The sequence below is a fragment of the Crocuta crocuta genome, unplaced genomic scaffold (assembly GCF_008692635.1).
Source record: "Crocuta crocuta isolate KB4526 unplaced genomic scaffold, BGI_CrCroc_1.0 scaffold118, whole genome shotgun sequence".
NCBI classification, from domain to species: domain Eukaryota; kingdom Metazoa; phylum Chordata; class Mammalia; order Carnivora; family Hyaenidae; genus Crocuta; species Crocuta crocuta.
In genome coordinates this window covers 1,891,028-1,913,667 of record NW_027551558.1, presented here as the reverse complement: position 1 = coordinate 1,913,667, position 22,640 = coordinate 1,891,028, and the positions used below count along the sequence as shown (strand labels likewise).

General features: G+C 45.7%; 1 protein-coding gene across 3 annotated transcripts in view; it reads right to left on the bottom strand.

The window, feature by feature from the left end:
• The window catches only part of FHL2 (four and a half LIM domains 2), a 68,238-nt gene that overhangs the window by 29,084 nt on the left and 16,514 nt on the right, over nt 1-22,640 (bottom strand). Inside the window, exon 1 of one of the 3 annotated variants that reach the window (XM_077749320.1) lies at nt 7,310-7,328. The exons of 1 other annotated variant lie outside the window; for it this stretch is intronic. The gene's annotated coding sequence lies outside the window, so the exon portion shown is untranslated. Of the gene's footprint in view, nt 1-4,104; nt 4,299-7,309; nt 7,329-22,640 lie in introns of those variants that run through there. One more of the 3 variants, XM_077749318.1, reaches the window with a different exon arrangement.

Sequence of the window (22,640 nt, the reverse complement as noted above, 5' to 3'; positions counted from 1 at the left end):
AGGTTTCCAGGGTGTCGGAGTCTACTTCTGAGTCATTTCTTTAAATAAAAATAGGACATCTTGGTTCTGTAAGGATGTTTTTTCCCAACCTCCTGGTGTTTTTTCCCAACCTCCCTGTGTGTCCCCGTGACAGGTCAGACCAGGTTCCTGTCCATGACCTGGGACAGAAATGCTGAGAGAGGTGAGCAGCAGCGTGCAAGGAGGTACCTGACTGCTGACTTGCTATTTCACTGAACAGACCCCAAATTACAGTGTCCTGGAGTTCTGGTCCCTTCCCAGGGGGAAATCATTCTCGGATGTCATTCTCCCTTTGGCTCAGAATGAGCAGGATATTTCAAAGAGCTGGCTGGCAGGGGACAGGCATGGCTCCAGGCCCAGCTAACTGCACTGGGTGAGGCTAGCCCCAGGCACCGCTGGCCAGGCAGGAGAGGAGGCACCTGGCTCTCAGGGTCCCCCCAGGGCCCAGCTTCCTGGCAGGTGTAAAGCCAAAGGCTCTGAGAGCACTAGAAAATGATGCACAGGCTCACCTTAGGAAAGCATTACTATTATTTAAAAAGTCCACAGGCTTCGGGGGTGCTGGGTGGTTCCATCAGTTAAGCGTCTGACTCTATTTTGGCTCAGGTCATGATCTCACAGTTTGTGAGTTCGAGCTCCGAGTCGGGCTCTTCGATGACAGCATGGAGCCTGCTTGGGATTTTTCTCTCTCCCTCTCTCTCTGCCCCTCCCCTGCTTGCGGTCTCTCCCTCTCTCAAAATAAATAAATGAACCTAAAAAAAAGTCCATAGTCTTATAAAAGTGGGTTATTTTTATCTTTGCAGATTTAAAAACCGTGAAGCAAAGTTTGAGAGCGGAGGTGTCAGAGCTGGGAACACAGAAGAGAAGCACAGAAAAGGGGAGAAAGAAAGGAGAGCAGACAAGGTAGAAAAGACACAAGGACATTAAGAGTGAGGAAGCTCATGCATTTTTTTTTTAACCAGAAAAATGTCTTGGGAATACAGGGAGGAGGCTGGAAAGCGGGCCAGTCCCTGAGTGCCAGGAGCCTGGGCTGTCCTTGCCAGAAGGACACCTGGCGGGCCACAGGAGTTTGCCTACAAAAGCCAGGTTTGGAAGAGGTCTCCCTTAGGCATGGTCTTCAAAGATCCGTGGATTCAGCTACCGACTCTGATCTGACCCCAGAGGTGCCATCTTCCTCCTCCCCCTGGAGACCTAAGTATTTCTGTATCCATCCTGTTTTACAAGACTTCTCTAACACAGTCAGTTCCTAAAGGGAGATCTGCAATGTTCCCAAATCCTTGCAACAGCACTGAGCAGTAGCGCCTGTGAGTCAGTCCCTGCTGAAACCACGTTCGTCTTTAAATGACCCAGCTGGGAAATCCCACTGCTTATCAACAATCAAACAGAGCTTTTTGGAGAGAATTCAGAAAATCAGTCCGTTGTATGTGGGCTCTGCCTGTTTAACGTTCTCTGTCTCTCCGCCCCTCTCCCCTACTTGTACTCTCTCTCTAAAATTAAAAAAAAAATGTTTTAATGCAATGCTTTTGTGATACCATGTGGCACTGTCATCACCTGTGTCCCCCACCAAACCATAAGTGTTGTGAAGGTAGGCATACTGCTGTGGCCTCGCCAGCGGGTGACAAACACAGGGTCAGGCACTTCTAAACACGTGTGGAATGAATGAATAAATGGATGGAGAGTACAAACATGAGGCAAAAATGGACAGTGAAAACGAGGAATGTGTTATGTGAACGATCCCCGTTGCATACCAAACCCAAAAGGTAATGCGGTTTGGCATCGAAGCCCTTCAACTTCTTTTGGAACAGACCCTGAGCGTCATTCTTCCTCCTCTGCCTCCGGCCCCTTTCCCCCTTCCAGCTAAACTGCTGCTTCCACGGAGGGTAGAGTTTCTCTTACTGTGTTTGAACATCCATGTGAACACACAGCTGCAAAGTCCGGGGAGGCCCGGTCAGGTCAAGAAGCAAAACCCAGCAGCATCTCTGCAAAGAAGGTGCTAGGCCTCCTGCCACGGGTTGCAGATGTCAGGGAAGGGAGCTGGGTGTTCTGCACAGACCCAGCACCCGTACACATCCAAGGTCCTCGTCCAAGGGTACGGGCTCTCATACCTGGAACTGCAGCCAGAGAACATTCTGCATTTGCTCTCCTATGGATAGAAGTACTGACCCACAGGGCACCTGGGTGTCTCAGTCAGGTAAGTGTCTGACTGTTGATTTCTGCTCAGGTCACAATCTCACAGTTCCTGGGGTCGAGCCCTGCATCAGGCTCTGCACTGTCAGCGCAGGGATTCTCTCTCTCCTCTCTCTCTCTGCTCCTCCCCCACTCACACTCTCTCTCAGAATACATAAACTTTTAAAAAAATTTTAAAAGGAAGTACTGATACATGGACATGGCCTACTTCTAACTTTGTTTATGAGTCTAGCTGAACTGTTTCTTTTCAATCAAAATTTTGGTGAACAAGAGCGAGGTGTAAGTTCAAGGAGTTTGCTATTCAAAAAGAATATAATTATGTATTTGGAATCAATTTGAAATCGATGTTTAGATGGCGGGTAAGGGTAAGATTGACAAGGTCTACCACGATGTGATATATATATGGACTAATTTAATGAGCCTGTATCGAGTATATGGGCTGGGCTCAGGGATGTTTTATTATTTGGTTATAGAAACTAGTAATCTTCAAAAACTTAACAAAAATCTTGATTTGTCTCTGATGGTTTTAAGAAATGTTTTTTGTGAGAGACAATGCTTGACTAAGGTAAACCACTGTCTTCCAGGTTATCTTTGGAATACTGAATAAGGAAACAAAATGGGTAAATAATAAATGCCCAGTTTCTGACCTTAAATCCATGATACAAGAATTGCGATACTGGCTTGATGTCCTACGGACTTTTAAATGCAGTCAATAAGAATGTATTAAGTAACCACTATTCTCCCCATACTGGTTTAGGCCCTGGGAGGCTGAGATAGAACATATAATCTCTAAAAGAGTTCCAGAATAGATCTAGCTCCAAAGAATTTAAATTGCTTTCAGGATACTAGCTTGTAATTTAATCTCAAAACATGTCCGTTCAGTCAACTCAAGACAAGCATAATTATGCTGGCTAGAATGTTGGGCTGCCTCAGGCTCATAAATCACCCCAGGGTGGGGCTTCGGGGGAGGCCCCGCCCTATAGTTCTACCACCACCTTCCCGGGAACATGGTAACGCATTTTTTACTCTTTGTTTCCACAGGAACAAAAAGAGATCTGCTCACTGTCTGTCATCAGTCTTCCCCAGTCACCAAAAGGCAGCTCACAGTGTACTTTCTGTCTGCCTGGGCTTCCATCTGTGATGAGCCCCCACCAGCCTCTTCTATGGTGAACCCGCCACCCGTAATAGGCTGGCCTCTCCCTTCTCCCCATCCTGTTCCTTCATGGTGTTTCTTTAGCACACGGCATGGGGATTCTGTCAGGACAGGCTTGCACAGCTCCTACTATTTTGTCCACTGGCTGGCCAAGGTCAATCTCACGATTCCAAAAGCCATATCATCAAACACAGATGGACTCATTTTCTTTTTGACTAGAAACCTAAATATATACAGATTTCAAGGATGCCCTGTGATATTCATTTCATTTTCCCACAAAAGCAGGGCAGCCACTTCTCTTACTGTCACAGACATCACTTGCCTCACTGAGTACCCTGAGCCTTATGCCACAGACTAACTCAGGGCAGCAAACTCGGTAAACTTAGGGATTATGAAGGCCAAGGATGAGTGTGATGACACGTGATGGCCAAGTTCAGACTGGGTGTGAGAACCACCCATGAGAAATGAACTAATGGTGGAGACACCAGATGCTGCCCAGAAGTCTCATTAGAGCTCTAGGACGGGGATAATATTTTATAGCAAAAGGAAAATCAACACCATCAGTAGCAAAGTAGTCCTGGAATCTTAAAAAAAAAACCACAAGATTGATTGCTGGTGGGAGAATTTTTCAGCAAAATTACTGAAGAACAGGTTTTCCAGAGAAACAGAAATAATAGGATATATATACACATACACATATACACGTTATTTATATATATACAGAGATTTGTTACAAAGAGCCGACTCACACTATTATGGAAGTCCCAAGATCTGTGGAAGGCTGGAGAACCAGGATGTAAGTTACAGTTCCAAAGTCAGCAGGCTTGAGACCCAGGAAGAGCAGAGTTTCAGCTCAACACCAAAGGCTGGAAGGACCAGAGCTGTCCCAGCTCTGCGGGCAGATAGGCAAAGTGCCCTCTTAGAGAGTCTCCTTTTCAGTCTGACTCTGAAGGCTGTAAAAGATTGACATCCCAGCCCAACAGTCAGGTAAGAGGAATTCCCACTTGCTCGACTGCATGGTCAGGGCTTCAACTGATTGGACGAGGCCCACCCATGCTGGGAGGGGCAATTAGCTTCACTCAGTCTACAGACTCAAATGTTAATCTCATCCAGAAACACCTTCATAGATACACCCAGGAATAGTGGGCCCAGTCAGGCTGCCATAAAATTATCCATCATAGGGGCCAAAGTTGAAATCCACAGTTCAGGATAACAGAGGTGCCTGGTGACTCACCCAAAGTCACAATGCCAACTCGATCTCCTGGAAGACCAGGCTCTCAGACACTAGAGAAGAGCCCAGGGAATTGTGCTCAAGGTGGTCATCTTCAGGCAGTGGCCTCTCAGTATAATCCCACATGATAAATGGGCTTTGATAAAAATCTCATAATAAAACTACGCAGGAAGTATCCAATATCTCCTTCTGTTCACTCAAGTTCAAGGAACTTTGTATCTTGTGGCCTCTGAGGTGGAGAGAAGCTTACCTACTCCAGCCTCCTTGTCGACAAATGAAACAGCCCCAGCCCCAGAGGCTGGGTAACCCACCCTTGATGCAAGACAGGAATAGAGCCAAGGCCTCCTAATGCCCTGCCGAACTGTTTTTCAATATCTTACAGGGCTTTTTGGGGTGCAAATCTGATTTCCTGCAGTACTGGAAGTAGTTAACTAGCAATCATGGGTCAAAGTATGCAGCATAAGGCCTCACTGAAATATTCAGGTATGCCCCAGTACCTTAGTGATTAAAACTCAGCCTCTCTAGTTAAGCTGCCTGGGGTCAGATCAAAGGACCACCATTTACTGACTGAGAAACCCTGAGCAGAAGTTATTTTGATCTCTGTATGCTTAACTTTATCTGCAAAGACAAAGACGATGTAAATATGTATACTGCTTATGACGCGCAGCCTTGATAAGAACCCTTCGAGCAAGCCACCATTGCCCTCTGTTTCCCAGTTGGGGAAGCTGGGAGACCAAGAGATTGCTAAGTTTGCACTGCTAGACTCTGAGGAATGGGACGTCAGGTGTCTTGTTCCAGATGCGCATGTCCACCAGCCTATCACATCTGCCTTATAGTGTATTGGTGAGAATTAAATGAGACTGAATGTCTCTGACTGAATGTCAGAGGCTAGAACAGTGCCTGGTCTATAATAAACCAATTTAGCCGCCCCCCCCCCTTTTCTTTAAATAGGTTTCACACCCAGCGCAGAGCTCAATGCAGGACTTGCACTCTCAAATCCAAAATCAAGACCTGAGCTGAGATCAAGAGGCAACACTTGACTGACTGAGCCACCCAGGCACCTCGATTTAGCCCTTATTTAAGGTGCTCTTGTGTAGAAGCATGTAAAAACATGGCACCTAATAAACACTGTAGAAACCCAAGTCTATATACAACTGGCCCTTGAAAAACACAGACTTGAACTATGTGGGTCTACTTATATGCATCTTTTTTTCCCATAAATACAGCATTGTGAATGTATTTGCTCATGATTTTCTGAATAACATTTTCTTTTCTCTAGCTTACCCTATTGTAACGATACAGTGGACAATACATACAATATATAAAATATGTTAACCGTTTATGTTATCTATAAGGCTTCCAGTCAACAGTAGACTCTCCGTAATTACATTCCTGGGGAATCAAAAGTTATACATGGATTTTCAACTGCAGGGTGTCAGCACCTCTAACTGGCCCCCCTCCCCAATCATTTGGTCAAACGTATTAACTGATAATCGTTAAAAATTCAGAGTGAGCAAATTCAGAGGAAAACACTGTGGAAAAAATTTACATAAATGTACAATGAAATGTTCTTCACGGAGTTTGGTTTTATGGAAGTTTAACTCTCAGACCAGAAATCCCTATACTTCTAAGACTTGCCTCAGATGTTCTTTGGTGTAAATCACCTTCCAGTTATCAGAGCTTCCTCCCTCTAACATATTATTACAAAACACAGGTTAGCAGCGCTAGTGCAAGAAGTCGGTGGCCTCCTGTTTTGACCACAGTTCTCCTGATTATAAGCCCAAACTGTGATTTATTTCCTCCCAAAATGAGTGCAAGGGAGTGCACCCCATAAGGGCACATCATGGAAGGCAGCTGAATACATTTCATTTAACCTGGGCTACTCTAGTTCCAGTGGAAACCCAAACTGGGATTTGAATGATAGGACTCATTCTGGATTAAATAAGAAATAACATTTAACACTTTCTTCGTGAAATTTCAGGTATGCTAAAACATCATGCAAGTGAAACTTAAGATCAGAATATGTCTCGTTTAAAATAAGCCCGTATTTTAAAGTCTTACAGTTGAGATAGTTGAGTCTTTAAAGTTCTGCCCAAGTCAATGCCTGAGGTCACAGGGCAGGCTGCACATCTTTGGACCTAAGGGAAATGCCTGGGACACCCTCACTGGTGGATGGCAACCAGCCCGCTCACCCGACAACTCACTCACACTCCCGAGTCCTGGCCTCCGGGAAGGGTGCGGGTGGTCACCTCCCCGCGCTCGGACCCGCGGCCACCGGCCACCCCTTGCCCAGGGCCCGCCCGGGGGGGGGGCAGTACGCCTGCTCCCACCCAGCATTGACCCGCACCAGGACTCGGATCTCTGTCTCCCCTCCCTGGATCCGGCGGTGGGTCGCCTCAGGCCGGCCTTTCTCGGGATCTACCCCGCGGCTCCCCTTCCCTCTCCCGGGGCGCCCCCACAGTTCAGCTTCCCTTTGCCCCAGTTGTCTCCAAGCCTCCGCCCCCTTCTGCCTGAGTGTCCCCAGGACTCAGCTCCCTTCTCCTAGGTCTCCCTCCAGTCTCGGCTCCCCTCTCCCAGGTGTCCGCACGCTTCTGCTCCCCTGTTCCCAGGGCACCCCGCAGCTATGCTCCCCTCTCTCAGGGGTCCCCCGGCCTGGGTACCCCCGCAGACGCTCCCCTCTCTGTGGATCTCCCCAAGGNCGCCCCGGGCCTTTTCCACCTTACCCCGCAGACCCCTCTCAGTCACGAAACGAGCCGAGCAGATGGCCAGCAGGAGTGGGTAGTGATGCCAGGTTCTTTGTTCCTCGAGGCCGGGCCCGGGGAAGCGCCCACCTCCAGCACCCCTGGGGCCCGAGGGCTGTTTAGACGTTCTGTCGTTCCCTTCTGGGTGAGAAAACAAAGGTCAGGTGGCGAAAGTGCCTCCCAGCCTGAGGAGGGACAGATGGCACCGCTCAGCCCGCAGGAGAGGGGGCGCAGGCTGCGTCCCCCTCCTAGGTAAAGGGGGGCGTCAAGATAGAAATGCTTGCTCTCGGGGAGGGGGGGGGTGTTGGCCAGCCTCCGCCCGCAGACCTGCGGGAAGAAGAGCCGAGGGGGCCGCCTCAAAGGCAGAGCGAGCGGAAGGACGGTGAGCAGGCATGCTAGGGTTAACCATCAGTGCGCCGCAGAGGGGGAAGAACGACTTGATCGCTCTCTCCTGGTTGATGCCCGGTGTCTGCTGGTATTTTAGACTCCCCGTGGGTCTCCATCGCGGCATCACAGACCTTGAGAGTCCTATTCGCCAGCACTTACCGAGCCCTGGCCCCACCTGCGATCTCGTTTGATTCTCACGCTCTTAAGATAAAGATTAATATCCTGGTTTTATGGTGAGGAAATTTCAGCTCAGAGACATTGGCTCAAGGCCTCCTGAGAATAATTATGCCAGCTGAGATTTGACCTGGGGTCTGTCCAACGGCAAAGCCACGCAAGTAGCTTGCAGGAGGGGAAGGTCACCCCAGTGCCCTCCAGAGGGCTGACTGAGACTTGCCACAGCAGTGGGCCCACCCAGCCTTCCTTCCCCCATTCCTCTGGGAAGCTTACAGTTTCTCACCAAGAATGGAGGCTTGGGCTCCAGACCTGCATTCCCACTGATAGATCAGGCCAGCATCCTGAGCAAACTGTGTATAGACAGTTATCTAGATTTGTTGTCTGTTTAGTTGCAAATTACAAAATGATCTCCCAGAAAGAGAGAGAGAGAGAGAGAGAGAGAGAGATGGGGGTGGTGGAGGGGGAATCAAAAGATTTAACTAGCTGCAATGAATAGCATGGACTTGAATAGATTCTGAAACACAGAACAAACTATTTCAAAAATCCATTTTCGTGAGACCATTTGGGGAAGTGTGATGCTAACAAGATAGTTGATGATATTGATAAATTATTATTAATTTATTTTAGGTGTGATACTGAAGCAATGCACATATTTTAAAAGCCCCTGGTTTTCAGAAATAGTTCCAAAATATTTACCAAAGAAATAATATGTCTGAAATTGTTTAAAAATAAATTTAAGTCGGAGGAATGAATAGGGCCAATACATGAAATAGTATCAGCTATGGATTAATGGTAATTTGAAGTTGAGTGAAGGGTTCATTTTAGTAGTCTCTTTCCTTTGGTAATACTTGAAAAATTCTGTAATGGAACATTTTTAAAATTACAAGTGTACATACCATTTGGCTTTGACCCAGGATTTCCCCTTACAGGAAATTATCTTACAAATAGATTTGCTCATGTGTAAATTGATACATATAAGAGTAGTCTTTGTGAAATTCTTCGTAATAGCAAAATACTGGGCCATGTTTTGTGTTCATCAACAGGGACTGGTTAAATATTGTATAATATGGTAAATAGTTTAGAATTATTTCTATTAATAGCTGTTAAAAAGAACAAAGTAGCTATATTTATTGATTTGGCATGATCTCCAAGTTATGTGCGTGGAAAGAAAAGTAGATAGTAACCAGCCTTTGGGTTGAGAAAGGAAGGAAAGAAGACAATGTATACTAGTAACAGTGGTTGTCTCTGGGGAGATCTGGGGAACTTGGGGTCAGAAATGGAAGGGAGTTTGAGTTTTACTCTATACCCTATTTGTTTCTTTTAAAATTTGAGCTATATAAATATATTATTCATTCAAAAAATAACAATATTTTACAAGAGAAAGAAACACATGCTCCTTTTTAAGACAAATAGGAAGCAAATCTGTTCAACAGAATTTATAGAAAATCAAGGAGGTTTGCTGGAAATAGAGGCAAGAGGAATACAATTCTAACCTGAATGATATGAATTTTTCTGAACAATTTTTTTATTTTTTAAATTTTTAAAAAAAATTTTTAATGTTTTTTATTTATTTCTGAAAGAAAAAGAGAGAAAGACAGTATGAGCAGGGGAGGGTCAGAGAGAGAGGGAGACACAGAATTCAAAGGCAGGCTCCAGGCTCTGAGCTGGCTGTCAGCACAGAGCCCAAAATGGGGCTCGAACCCACGAATCGTGAGATCATGACCTGAGCCAAAGTCAGATGCTTAACCGACTGAGCCACCCAGGTGCCCTGAACAATTTTAATCAAAGGACAAACTATTTTAAAAATAATTTGCTCACATTTGTAAAATGGGTGAATAATGTACTTTACAAAACTGTTGGAAAGAACCTTTGAGATGACTCATAAACCACTAAGCAGTATTAGTACAGCCCTTGGCCATAGTAGGCACTCAGTAAATATGAGCTTTTATTCCATGGTAACATTTTTTTTAAGTTCATTTACTTTGAGAGAGAGAGCGTGCACAAGTGGGTGAGGGGCAGAGAATGAGAGGGAGAGAGAATCCCAAGCAGGCTGCTTATTGTCAGCACTGAGCCCCGCTTGGGGCTCAAACTCGTGAGAGATCATGAGATCATGACCTGAGCCGAAATCAAGAGTCAGCTACGCCACTGAATGAGCCACCCAGGGGCCCATATTCCATGGTATTTTATTTTATGGTAAAGTGGAGATGAATTCAGAATAAGAGGGAAATATGAAGGTGGTGAAAAGGTATACTCTTCTGGTTGTAAAATAAGTCCTGAGGATATAATGTACAGCATGGTGACTATAGTTAATAATAGTGTATTGTGTATCTGAAAGTTGCTAAGAGAGTAGATCATAGAAGCTCTCCTCACAAGAATAAAATATAACTGTGATGGATGTTAACTAGACTTATTGTGGTGATCATTTAGCAATATCTGTGAATACCACATCATCATGCTGTCCACCTGAAATTAACATAATATTATATGTTCATTATATCTCGATTAAAAAAGGAAAGGAACCAGACTTAATTCTCATTCAGAAGGAAGGATTAAAGTTGAGGTTGTATCCTAAAGATAAAAGATTTGTCATTTTGAGAGAAAGATTCTCTGCTGTGGATATAAGGTTAATTCATGGAAGAAAGAAATTAAGAAATTATATTTCCTGGGAAAGGCACCGTGGCAACTCTCATAGGTAATTCAAGTGTTTCTTGTTTTAATTTCAATTCCCCTGTAATTCTCTCAGCCAGCACCGCCTTAACTTCTTCCTCTGTTGTGGAGGGCGGTTTCAGGGGTGGGGTAGCTAGGAAGCAGGGAAAGAAAGGGAAGGCTGTAGGGGGTAGGCCAGTGGTTCTCAAACTATGGCCAGGGACCAGCAGCATCAAGATCAACCCAAAGTGGTTAGAAGTAAACATGCTCTGTGTTTTAACAAGCCCTCCAGGTAATTCTGATGACGAATAGTGCCTTGAGGTAAAATACTCCCTAGGAATTCCAACTCTGGACACAGTAATTTACCAGAAACCCAGATGTTAGTTTCTAGGGGTGGGGAAGTAGAAACAGATACACTAAACATAGACTGGGCTGTGGAACCCTCAAATCCAATTGCAAGTATTACTCTGCCAGGTACATATGGGAGGGAAGTACAGGCAGAAATTTCACAAGGCAAACCTTTACCGCCTGGTCTCAGTGGTACAAATCTGAAGCCTATTTCTCTCCTCTGGAAGGCCCCAAGAGGAAGGCACTGCTTCTGGGAGGGTAGTCAGACCTGATGGTGGGGGAGCAGGTGGGCAAGAGGGCAGGCAGGGAGGGGCGGGGTCTCCTCCTGACCTTGGCCACCTCCAGTGTACTAGGAGACCTCACCATCTCTGGGAAGAAAGGGAAAATGCAAAAACATGGGTGGAAGGTCAGACCTCCTATGTTCTTCCCCTCACTGACCATTTCAATGAGGATTTTTATAGCCTTTCTCACAGGCAGTACTCTGCCCACTCAAAGCCTGGGCAGGAAACTCTTGGATGATTTGCCCTTGATTCAGAGGTAATCATTCTTAATTGCCTCTTATGGTTGGAGGGTGAGTGTCTAAGATCACAATAGCTGGCGGTAAGCCTTGAGTTCTTGCTCTGCTCCCAGGAGGGGAAAGGGGTCGGAGGCAGGTCTGTGCGCGCCTGCTTCCCCATGACACAGCACCACCCCGGTATGCTGGTTCAGACACCTGGGCTTGCTTTTTCTAAAAGCACCATGTGCCTGGATAGAATAGGAACACCTCAATCACAGTTGACCATGTGGGCAGGATGCTCACCTGCCTGTGCCCGTGAGCTTGGTCCCAATGACCCCTCCAGCAAACTGAGGAATTTGGTTTGGGTGCAGCTTTGTTCTTGTAGTTTGTTCTCAATGTTGCCTCTTTGCCTGTAAGACTTTCAGGGTAAGTAAGGGTAAGACTTTCAGGAAAAGCCCAGCCCTTCATAAAAAGTGAACTCTTCTGCTTCCCTTCCCCCCTCTGCTGTGCTCTGGTTAGAGGGAAAAAGGCTTGGCTCTTTCTTAAGATGCAGAGTTTCCATATCCCATTGCTTTGTTCTCTCTTTTTCACAAACTGATTTACTGGAGGCAAATAGTCACGGTGTTCAAAACCTCAAAACATGTCTGACTTCGAGCCAAACCCACAAACAATTCCATGACTTTCTGAGTTTGCCATTATTGGTTAAAGCCTATTTGGAGCATTTCATGCAAGTTTCCACTGTGGCTTTGATAACTCATTTAAGAAAAGTTCTGTTTGGCTGCCTAATGGCCAGTAAAATGAAACCCTCCACACTGCAGTTCATTTCTGTCAGGCTCAAAGGGCAGTTGTGGATCAGGAAAGTGTACTATCTGGACTGTTTCCAGATAGAAACTCTTTCTAATGTGAGCCCTTTGAAAACCTTTGCTTCTTGTCTGAGATCTTTATGTCTCTGATTTCAGCTTTTTTCTTCAATAACCCAGTCACTTCTCTGTTTGCCAACAGTTTTACTCTTTTTTCCACTCTGCTCTTCCAAAACCCATTTAAAAGAAGTGTGCACAAACCTAGCAAAATCCTATTTTGAACGAACCATGTTTGCTTCCCTAGAATACCGGAAGCATTTGTACGGGTGGCCTCTGACAGTTCTTCCTGGTGTCCCTGAAATGGGAACATCTTACGCTCCTTTCTTGTTCAGAATGTTGACTTTGAGCCACAACGAAGTCACAGTTCATTGTGAATTAACTTGGAGTCGGCACTGTAACTTTTAATCCCCGGTGCTCTCTCCTGGCCACGAAAGTCCTCTCTGTACTATTTCCACTTTGATCAGGGTCATTAACAGAAAATCCGGTGGTCCAGCGAGGAGGAGCCTGGGCTGCCAGGAGGGGAGGAGGTCCAGGCGGGAGCTGGGGATGTGTGCCCCATGTGACCTTTGTGTGGCCTCTACTTAACCTCTAAAACAAAGGATGACCTCTCTTCTCCCTTTAAAGGGTTATTCAAAATTATCTAGTCCTTCTATAAGTTATTTTTATGGCTAATCAACCACTGAACATTTTCTAAAATGTTTCCTGTCATAGAAAGGACTCCACGGTATGGTGTGTGACGTTTGTGTATGACGAAGACGTGTATTTTATGTTGCTTTATGTTCTTCTAAAAAAAAAAACAAGGACTATCTTCTGCCTGTTTCAGAACGTGCTTTAACGTTGGGCCTGAGAGGCACAACAGAGCTTTCTGGAAGGGCCAGGCTTCCTTCTCATCATTGTAATGCTATTTGACTGCTGAAATACCAGAAGATTTCCTAAAATGTCTGACCTTCAGAGTATCCTGACAGTACTATTTGTCCCCCTCCTCCAAAGAAGCTTTTCAAATTCTGGGCCATCCTAACCGCACAAATATTTTTGGAAACTTCTGCACAGTTAGAGATGGTGAGGAATTACTCTGTGACAGTTCCAGATTAGTCATTGCCTCCTGCGGGGATGGAGGGGCTCCCATGGCAAATCACTGTCAGATCCCTGAATCCTTCACTAGCTGTCCTTAAACTCCTAGTAAACGCCTCTTCCTCTCCCTGCCTTCCTCTCTCTCCCTCTCTCCTTCCTTCCCTCATTCTCTTTCTCCCTCCCTTCCTTCACCCCTTCTTCCCTTCCTCCTTCCCTCTCTCTCTTTCTCTCCCTTTTTTCTTTTTCTTTTCCTTCCTTGCTTCCTTCCCCCCTCCCTCCCTCCCTCTATCTCTCCCTCCNCCCCATGGCCTTTCTTTACTTTCCTTTCAACAATTTGAAATTACACTTCCCTCTGCCAGATGACCTTATCATAACCACCTGCCTCAGTAACCTAGTTATCGTGTTATGGACTCAGTCTGTCTCCCACCCTGTGTGTGTGGCGCGTCTATTTCCCAGGATGGCCTCGGGTCCTTTGAGTTTCCAGGTCATGCTGAAAGCAGATGAAAGAGCTGCTTGAGAGGTTTTCTATTTCAAAGAGTGTGTTTGGAAAGTCAAGTCAGGAGGTGAGGGACTTCCCTCCTAAGTCAGAAGGTCCTTGAGACCCCCGTCTCACTCAGGCTCTTGGCTGCCACATGCTCTACATGCCACCAGTGAGAAAAGATGCCTTTCTTTCCTCTGTTGTGCCTGGCAAACTCCTGTGCCTCCTCTGAAGCACAGGCAAAGCATCTTCCCTGGGAAGGCTGCCTGGAGTACCCGTCAGTAGCCTTGCTTTTGACCATTCCATGCTGCCCCATCTTTCCCTTGTTTATAACGTCAGAGGAAAGAGTGTGAGCCCCTTACAGGCCAGAATGGAGACATTCATTTCTGTATTCTCTGCAACTTGGTCATTATCCACTGAATTCAATTCAGGTTTCCTGAAAATGCCCAAACCAATGAGGGGCTGCCACACAAGGGCGCATATGGGCCTCCTGGAACCAACCAATCCGTCCCATGGCCCACGTGGGCAGTTCAGTTATCTGAGCTCTGCACTGAGATCGGACTTGCAAACACTTTCATTCAAGAGAAATGCAGGGCCTGTCCTCCCCGGCAGCGGTAGATGCGATCCTGGAGCAGCTCTTCCCGCAGTAGCTGGAGTACTCCCAGGGCCCTCTTCCAAAGGGACCTTAAGCAGCTGAAATCGGGCTGCAAGGGGTCCATGGGGCTGTTGACCCATAGCACTCTGCCTCTGAGTGTCTAGCTCTTTCTGGGGAGGGAGCTGCATCTCCTGGCCTTCCCCCACCCCGATCCCACCGGGGCTGGGGCCTGACTCAACCTTGAAGAAAGCAGCTCAACCGTGAACAGCCTCAGAGTCGCCATGCAAACCAAGCCACGGTTTAAGTTGCTAACTCACAACTGCGGTTGCTAATTCACATGAAAAACTGAATTAGGAAATTCATTGCCTTAAAATGATGGTTGGGGCATGCTTGATTTGTTGTTAAATCTGTCTATACAAATGGGAACATACAAGACAAAGGTTCGGTCTCCCACAGAAATTGGTAAAGGTTCCATTCTCTGCTGCTGCATGCACGTGTCTGGTGGGCCATTTGTCAAAGCAGGTATAATTGTGGTATCCTATTTAGTGATAACAGCTCTGCTGTGGCTTTGAAGGGGGTGTCCCCACTCCCGAAGCGTGCTTTAGATAGGCAGGCTGCAGAGATGAGCCCACATAGGGGCTCTTTTTCCAACCATACGTGCTTTACAGTGAAATCACTCATTAAGAAAAACTGGTATATTTCCCTCATTCACTCATACTGTTGATGTATAAACATTACCAAAGGTAGACCAAATTAATAAGCTTGTACGTTCCTTCACTGTGGCCATCCACGCTCCCAAGTCATGGGACCCACATTTTGACTTCCACATGGTCAGACAATGAGATTGGAACCAACACCCTGCACTTGCAGAACCTTCTGGAAAGCACCTTTTCACATAGCTGGTTGGGCTTGCCGTGAGAGCTCGTTTACTTTGGATGGGTCTCTCTTGATCACTTGCAAAGGGCATGCACGAGCAGAGGGAGGACAGCGGCTCCTTGCTTGAGAAGAACGAATCGTGGCTAATAGACAATGTAAACTTGACATCCCTGATTCTGGAATGCAGAGTTTAGAGGAGCAATCATTCATCATCACTGTTTCAACACATGTTTTCTTTTCTTTCTTTCTTCTTTTTTTTGGATTGCTGATATGGTGGCATTTTTTTGTGTGTAGGAGAGTGAGGTGGGTGTGGATTTAGATGCAGAGTCTTGGAAGATACATTTCTTCTCCTTTCTGCCTCAGCCTCCAGGAAGAGGGGTAGTTTCAGGGAGCTCTGCATCCCACATGATATGGTGGGGGTGGGGGGCAGGTAGCAGAGCACTGGTTCAGGGGAGCCTGCAGCAGCCACTGGGAGTGTGGGGAGGCTCCCTGCAGGCCAAGGAGGCAGCCAGAGGTGGTGGCTGGAAAGGCTGAGAGGGTGGCTTAAAGGACCAGAATGTCTCTGCAACAAAGCTTTGGGACACAGAGAAGGGGCCTCCAAGGGCTTCTGGATAGACTGTCCAAATGAGAACAAAAAGATACTGTCTGTAAGAAAACAGAGAAGTGAGGGAGGGAAAAAGGAAGAGATGGTAAAAGCAAATAAAAGCAGGCTTCCATCTGGGAAATATACAAGGAGCCTGCACGTGGCTAGTTAATTCACGTGGACAGACAAGGTTCAGGCTACTATTAACCTGCTGATCCCTGGAGTTTGGGAATGGTTTCAGAGGAAGAAGTGGGAGTTACCCCCAAACTCTCTCTGCGACACAGCTTCACACTTAGTTTTAGCATTCCAAGGGAGGCCATGATATTATAAGCCCAGCAAAGGAGCAAATCAGGGAGCGGCAGAAGGGACTTACCAGCTTCTTAGGTCAACCCCCGAGGTCATGGTAAATTGTACATTTTGTTCAAGAGTTGTTAAAGTAGCTGTGTATAGGACTAACAGAAGTTATCATCTGATCTGCTACTATAGAAAGTCCTATTTATGATACAGTAGTAAATAATGATGTTATTGTTGCAATGCCTATTGAGGCTCTTGGTCCCAGAGAGAAGAGGCAGAGGGGTAATATTAGATGCAGCCTGGAGCTGCCTCTGGTCCATTGTGGACTCCCCAGGTGCCCTGGAACTGCCTGGTGAGTTGGGCTGGAGAAGCACGTGGCTGCACTTGTCCACAGGAGCAGGTAACAAACCTGTAGCTCCGTAGGAGTGCCTCCATCAGGGGGACAAGCCGACTCCTGCCTCGTTCCTACCACAAGGGCTTGAGGCCAAGTTAACTGGAATGAAGGGACATTCCAGAGGCTGAAGCATACCAGGATCCCTGGCCTGGTCACCAGGCTGGGTTGGGGACACTGCAATTACCGTGCGTCCCCCGGCAGAGCTGGGAGCAGTACGTGTGATTTGGAAGGCAGAGCCCCCAGAGGAGTGCTCACACCAGGGTCAGGACACCAGGAAGTGGGAGGGCAGTGGTAGAGACTTGTCTCCCAAACAGAAGCAGCTTGTTGGCTGGACAGAGACATGAGTTTTAAACCCAGGTAACTCCTCCACTTTCTAGAAGCCTGGTGTCTGTCTCCTTTCATGGTCCTGACAATAATGGGGCCTGTGCCATATTGAGGGAAATAACCCCCAATAGACCTGGGGCCACACAGCTGAAGTGAGCACCCCTGGTAGGGCTAGTCCTTCAACAGATAATGCTCCAAATGCTGGTAAGCTACTTGCCAGCAGATTTATTAGGGCAATGCCTGTTCAAGTCTCGCCTAACTGCTCATCTCTGGGAAACATGTCACATATTACACAGCTAGATGCCGTTGGTGTTGAAAACCACACGTTGGATTGTCTTACTCAGACCAAAAGGATTTCTTGGCACAGTGTAGCAGAGGGAAGTTTATGGTATGCATGTCTTCTTGTATCAGCTTGTGTTTCTGTTACACTGGAAGCCAAGGGATCCACACAGGGAGAAAGAAATGCTGAAGCACTCAAGAGAGGAGCAGTGAGGTGAGTAATTCTTTGTGATAGAAGCTCACAGTGCTGTGAAACCGAAGGCAGGAGGTGCCGACACAGCTTTGAGTATTTGAAAACGTTACATGATAGAAGTATGCTGAGTTCTTTGGGGAAAGGGCACGTTGCATATTAAGCCCACATCAGGTAAGGTATCACAGGACCCATACAAACAGGACTTTTATTCTAAGGTTTCCAAGTTCCATCTCACCATTTACAAAATGTCCGCCATTTTGGCCCTGAACCCATGGCCCGTTTATGAGATCTTCATGAAATTTAAAAGCAGGAGGTGAGGAATGTGAACGTCAATGAAAGAACTACACAATGGGCACAGTGGGCACATGTGTGCACGCTGCCATCATCACTTTATTTGTTTCTTTTTTTCAGTGAGCTCTGCGCCCAGTGTGGGGCTCAAGCTCATGACCCTGAGATCAAGAGTCATGTACATGCTCTACCAACAGAACCAACCAGGCAACTAATATCACTTTAGATGTTCAGATTCTTTCGTTCTCATTTCAGCCACTAAAACTGATCCTAAAACTAAGGCAGACTGCCACCCTTTGTATCCTAAACTATGGGCAAAATTAAAGGCCATCATCATAATTTCCAAGTATTACCCTTAAGTTCAAGTCTTAAGATGTTTAAAGTCTTTAAGTTTAAAAAAAAAAAACAAATTATAACTTTAGAAAGAATATTACCAAAGATCAATGCTGTCACATTCAGAGCGACTTTTAAAGAAAACAAAATGTAACGTGCAACATTGTTTTCCTTAATTCTTTTCAAGCATATCTTAATAGCCCTTGTCTCTTACTCTTGGTTTTAGTTAGAATCTGTTTCTTCTTTGAAATGGAGAATTTGTGAACAATTCTGGAATGTGGGACTGTTCTGACATTAAAAGCTCATGATATCCTCATAGCAATCGCACAGAGGAGGGTGGGCACAAGGAAACTACTGGACAGGAAATGGTTATTTGCTAAGTAGCTCACCCTCACCATGCTGCCAGCATGAATCAAACTCAGCCACTCCCTTCCAAAGCTTAAAGTCCAGTGTGACCGGCAGGGAGGGAGGCAGCCTGGTAAAGACGTAATTCCAATAAGATCTGGTCTGAGTTAAGATACGAAAACTGTATTCAATTCTGGGATATATACCCCAAAGATTGAAAGCAGAGTCACGTAGAAATGTTTGCACGTGCATGTTTATTGCAGCTTTGCTCACAACAGCCACAATGTGGAAGCCACCCATGTGTCTACCAATGGATGAACAGATAAGCAAAATGTGGGGATTTTGCTTATCCCACCCCACCCCACTGGGATATTACTCTGCCTTAAAAAGAAAGGAAATTCGATCACATGCTACCACATGGACGAACCTTGAGGGCATTAAGCTGCATGAAATAAGCAAGTCACAAAAGACAAATGACTGGATAATTTTACTTACATGAGGTTCCTAGAGTCTTTGAATCCATAGAGGAAAAAAAAAAAAAAAAGAATGGTTGGTGCCAGGGCTGGGAGTAAGTGGAAGAGGGAATGGGGAGTTATTGTTGAATGGGTACAGGGTTTCAATTTTACAAGATGAAAACGTTCTGGAGATCTGTTGCACAACAATGTGAATAAACTTAACCCTACTGAACTGGACACTTAAAAATGGTTAAGATGAGGGACACCTGGTGGCTCAGTCAATTAAGCATCTGACTCTTGATTTTGGCTCAGGTCATGATCTCCTGATTCAGGAGATAGAGCCCCATGTTGGGCTCTGTGCTGACAGCGTGGAGCTTGCTTGGGATTCTCTCTCCCTCTCTCTCTGCCCCTCCCCCCCACTCTCTTTCTCTCTCAAAATAAATAAATAAACATTTTAAAAATGTTTAAGATGGTAAAAAAGTGATACAGAAAAAAGTGATGGGAACACAAGAAACACACTTACATCTGTGATGGTTTACTTTATGTGTCAGGCTGACTGGGCCACGGGGTACCCAGAGAGTTGGTCAAACATTATTTGGGGTGTTTTTATGAGGGTGTTTTTGCATGAGATTGACATGTGAATCAGTGGACCGACTGAGTAAGGCAGTTGCCATCCCTAATAGTCCACAGAACAGAGAGACCAACTCTTCAGAGTAAGAGAGAATATTTTCTGCCCCATTACCTTCAAGCTGGGACATCAGGTTTTGTTTTGTTTTGATTTGTTTCTGCTTTAGGACTCAAATTGAAACACTGGCTACCTTAAGTGTTTAGCTTGCCTACTCAGCCTGCAGATCTTGGGCCTTCTCAGTCTCTGTGATCTGGTTCAGTTCCTCTGGAGAACCCTGACTGGTAAAGGGTCTCAGGAAAGCTTCCCAGAAGGGACGGCAACAGACCTGAGCTGTGACAGAAAGCTCAGTTGTACAGCACAAATGGGACACAGAGGCCCCTGTGACATGACAGGGTCCATGTCAAGGCTTGGTGCACAGTTCAGCATTCCTAGAGCCAGAGATGAGGCCAGCCCACGGAGAGCCTCATGTGCTATGCTGAGGAACTTTGTCCTATAGGTCGGCACTGCAGACGGTGGTGTGTAAGGGGTGCCTCCCACAAGGCACACACAAGCAAGCACTCAAGTTAAGGTCAGATTGGGCTAATAATTCCCTGGCTGAACAAGCAAACAGGTTTCTTTACTGCAGGACTTTTCAGAGCCTTTCATGAGCTGGTGTGCAGCATGAATCTTCAGAAGACCACGCTGTATTTTAACACAGACTCCTTCCCCCTGTCTAGTTCTGATACCTATTAAGATGGGGAAGAAAGCCAGTTTTCACAGAGTGCTCCTTAGAGATTAGAAGACTTTTTATTAAAGAGTCCAAGTAGTAGGCTCATCTGAGCAGTTCTTTGATTTTGGTAGATAAATGTGGCTGAAGTATAGAAATCTGCCAAGGGCTCGTTTAGGAGGTGTATGGAGATATTGTCAGCATTCCGCCTAGACCCCGTTGGGTTCCTGTGGGTCCCTTTTATTGCCCTTGGGCTACTGGGGCTCCTTTACTCCTCCTGGGGTGTCCTTTGCAAAAACTGACTGGCATGGCAATGTGAAAGCCCAGCTCCCTTCCTCAGACTAGGTCAAACCCAAGGCATGATCTATACCCAAGACGCCTATGCGGGATCAGGCTGAAGCTGGCACTAGACCTGAAACTGTGTCCTTCTGTACCTTATTCCCCTTCCCTCTACTTCCTCCCAGACTCTGCTCCTAGGAAAGCCAACCCAGGACAGTAGGCTGCTCTGCTGGTCCTGTGAAAAGAAGGCAGGGAGGTAGTAGTAGGAATGGGAAAGGGTGTCCATTTCCAGAATTTTTTAAAGATGTCAAATCAGTAGAAATTGGTAGAGATGATTGGATACTGAAGATGAGCCTAGGGTAATTTCAACCTTCTGACTTGGGTACCTGTGAGCCACCACCATCATCAGGAAAATAGAAAAAGCCAAGTTTGATAAATTCGCTTTTGATGTACTGAGACTGAAGCACTTTGGGGACAGCCATACAAAGAGCTTTTTGAAGCCTGTCTGAACTTGAGATTCAAGGGGGAAGGTTAGAACTGGAGAGATGGGCATAAGGGACATAAACCAAAAAGTAATTTAAAACAAACAAACAAACAAATAAACAAACAAACGCGGTAGACTAAGTCTCCCAAGAAGGATGGTGGATTGTGGGGAACAGGTCAAAGATCAAGTTCCCACAGCCTCTAAGGTTTAAGGGACAGGCAGGGAGGAAGTCCATAAAGACAGAGCAAGGCTCCCAGGGGGTGGGGTGGGGGGTCTGGGGAGACAGTGGTTATGCTGACAACTAAAGTATATCTAGTAGCAGTGCCAGTAGTGTTGGCACTACTGAATGAGCTAAGGGCTGCTGGGAGTCCCCTGGACGAGGCAATATAGAGGCTGTTGGTTGAGTTTTGAAATCCATTTCCGTGAAGTGACAGCACAGCCAAGTTGAGTCAGGCTGAGTTCACGGTGACTGAGGATGTGGAGATGCCAGTGTAAAAAGTCTGATGGAACAAAAGGAAACAACATAGGGGGGTTTCACAGATGAGAAAACTGTGGCACAGAGCCCAACTGATGCGCCCCAAATTCAAGTTAATGGTGTGGACAACATTCAGATCAAGAGAGTGTTTGGCCCAGGTCTTGCTGGTGTCCTCGCTTCCCTCACGCTGCCTCCCGAGCAAGCCATTTGGCCGTTACCAGTCTCTGAACACCCGCTGTGTCTCCTTGGAGTCTCTCCTTCTCAACCAGTGCAAGGAAGAAACTCTCAAAAGTGCAAGGCAAAGCCTCTCCACTGTTTCCTTTCTCTCTGTGTGCCTCCTCTTGCTTCACCCTTTGACAAAAATGGACAGAAATTTTCCACGACCAAGAGGCATAAAATCCGATTTTTCTTTCCTTGTCAGAAGAAGGAAACTTTCCACTGTTCTTAGAAAATTTCCACTCTCTTCTTAAAGAAAAGAAGAATACCATGTCTCACCGAAGCTACTCTAGAGTTAACAGCTAAGCTAAGTGCTGCTTACTGTATAGCTTCTTAATTGCTCAGTAACCTGTGGCTTATAATTTTCTGTAATACAACGGTAGCTGAAGGAATGTCATATTACATCCTTTGTCCCTAAGGTTATTCTGGCATATATTTGTTGTACATAAAAAGAAATGCACAAAGATTTTTATTCTATTTATTTAAATTAAAGAAACCCAAACAATTCACCTATTTCTCTTATTCTCCAACCTCCACCTCTGACAACCAGCAATCTATTCTCTGTATCTATAAGCTTGAGATATATATATATGTATAACGTATAAAAGAGATCATATGGTATTTGTCTTTCTCTGACTGACTTATTACACTTAGTATAATGCCCTCAATGTCTATCCATGTTGCAAATGGCAAGATTTCCTTTTTACGTGGATGAGTAATATTCCACTGTATATATATATACCATATTTTTTTTTTAGCCATTCATACATCAGTGGACACTTCGGTTGTTTCCATATCTTAACTATTATAAATAATCCTACAATAAGCATGGGTACGCATATATCTTTTCAAATTAGTGTTTTTGTTTGCTTTGGATAAACACCCAGAAGTAGAATTGCTGGACCATATGGAAGTTTTATTTTTAATTTTTTTGAGGAAACTTCATACTGTTTTCCATAGTGGCCACACCAGTTTGCATTCCCACCAACAGTACATGAGGGCTCCCTTTTCTCCACATCCTCACCAACACTTCTTATCTTTTTGATCATAGCCGTTCTAATAGGTGTGAGGTGATATCTCGTTGTGGTTTTGATTTGCATTTCCCT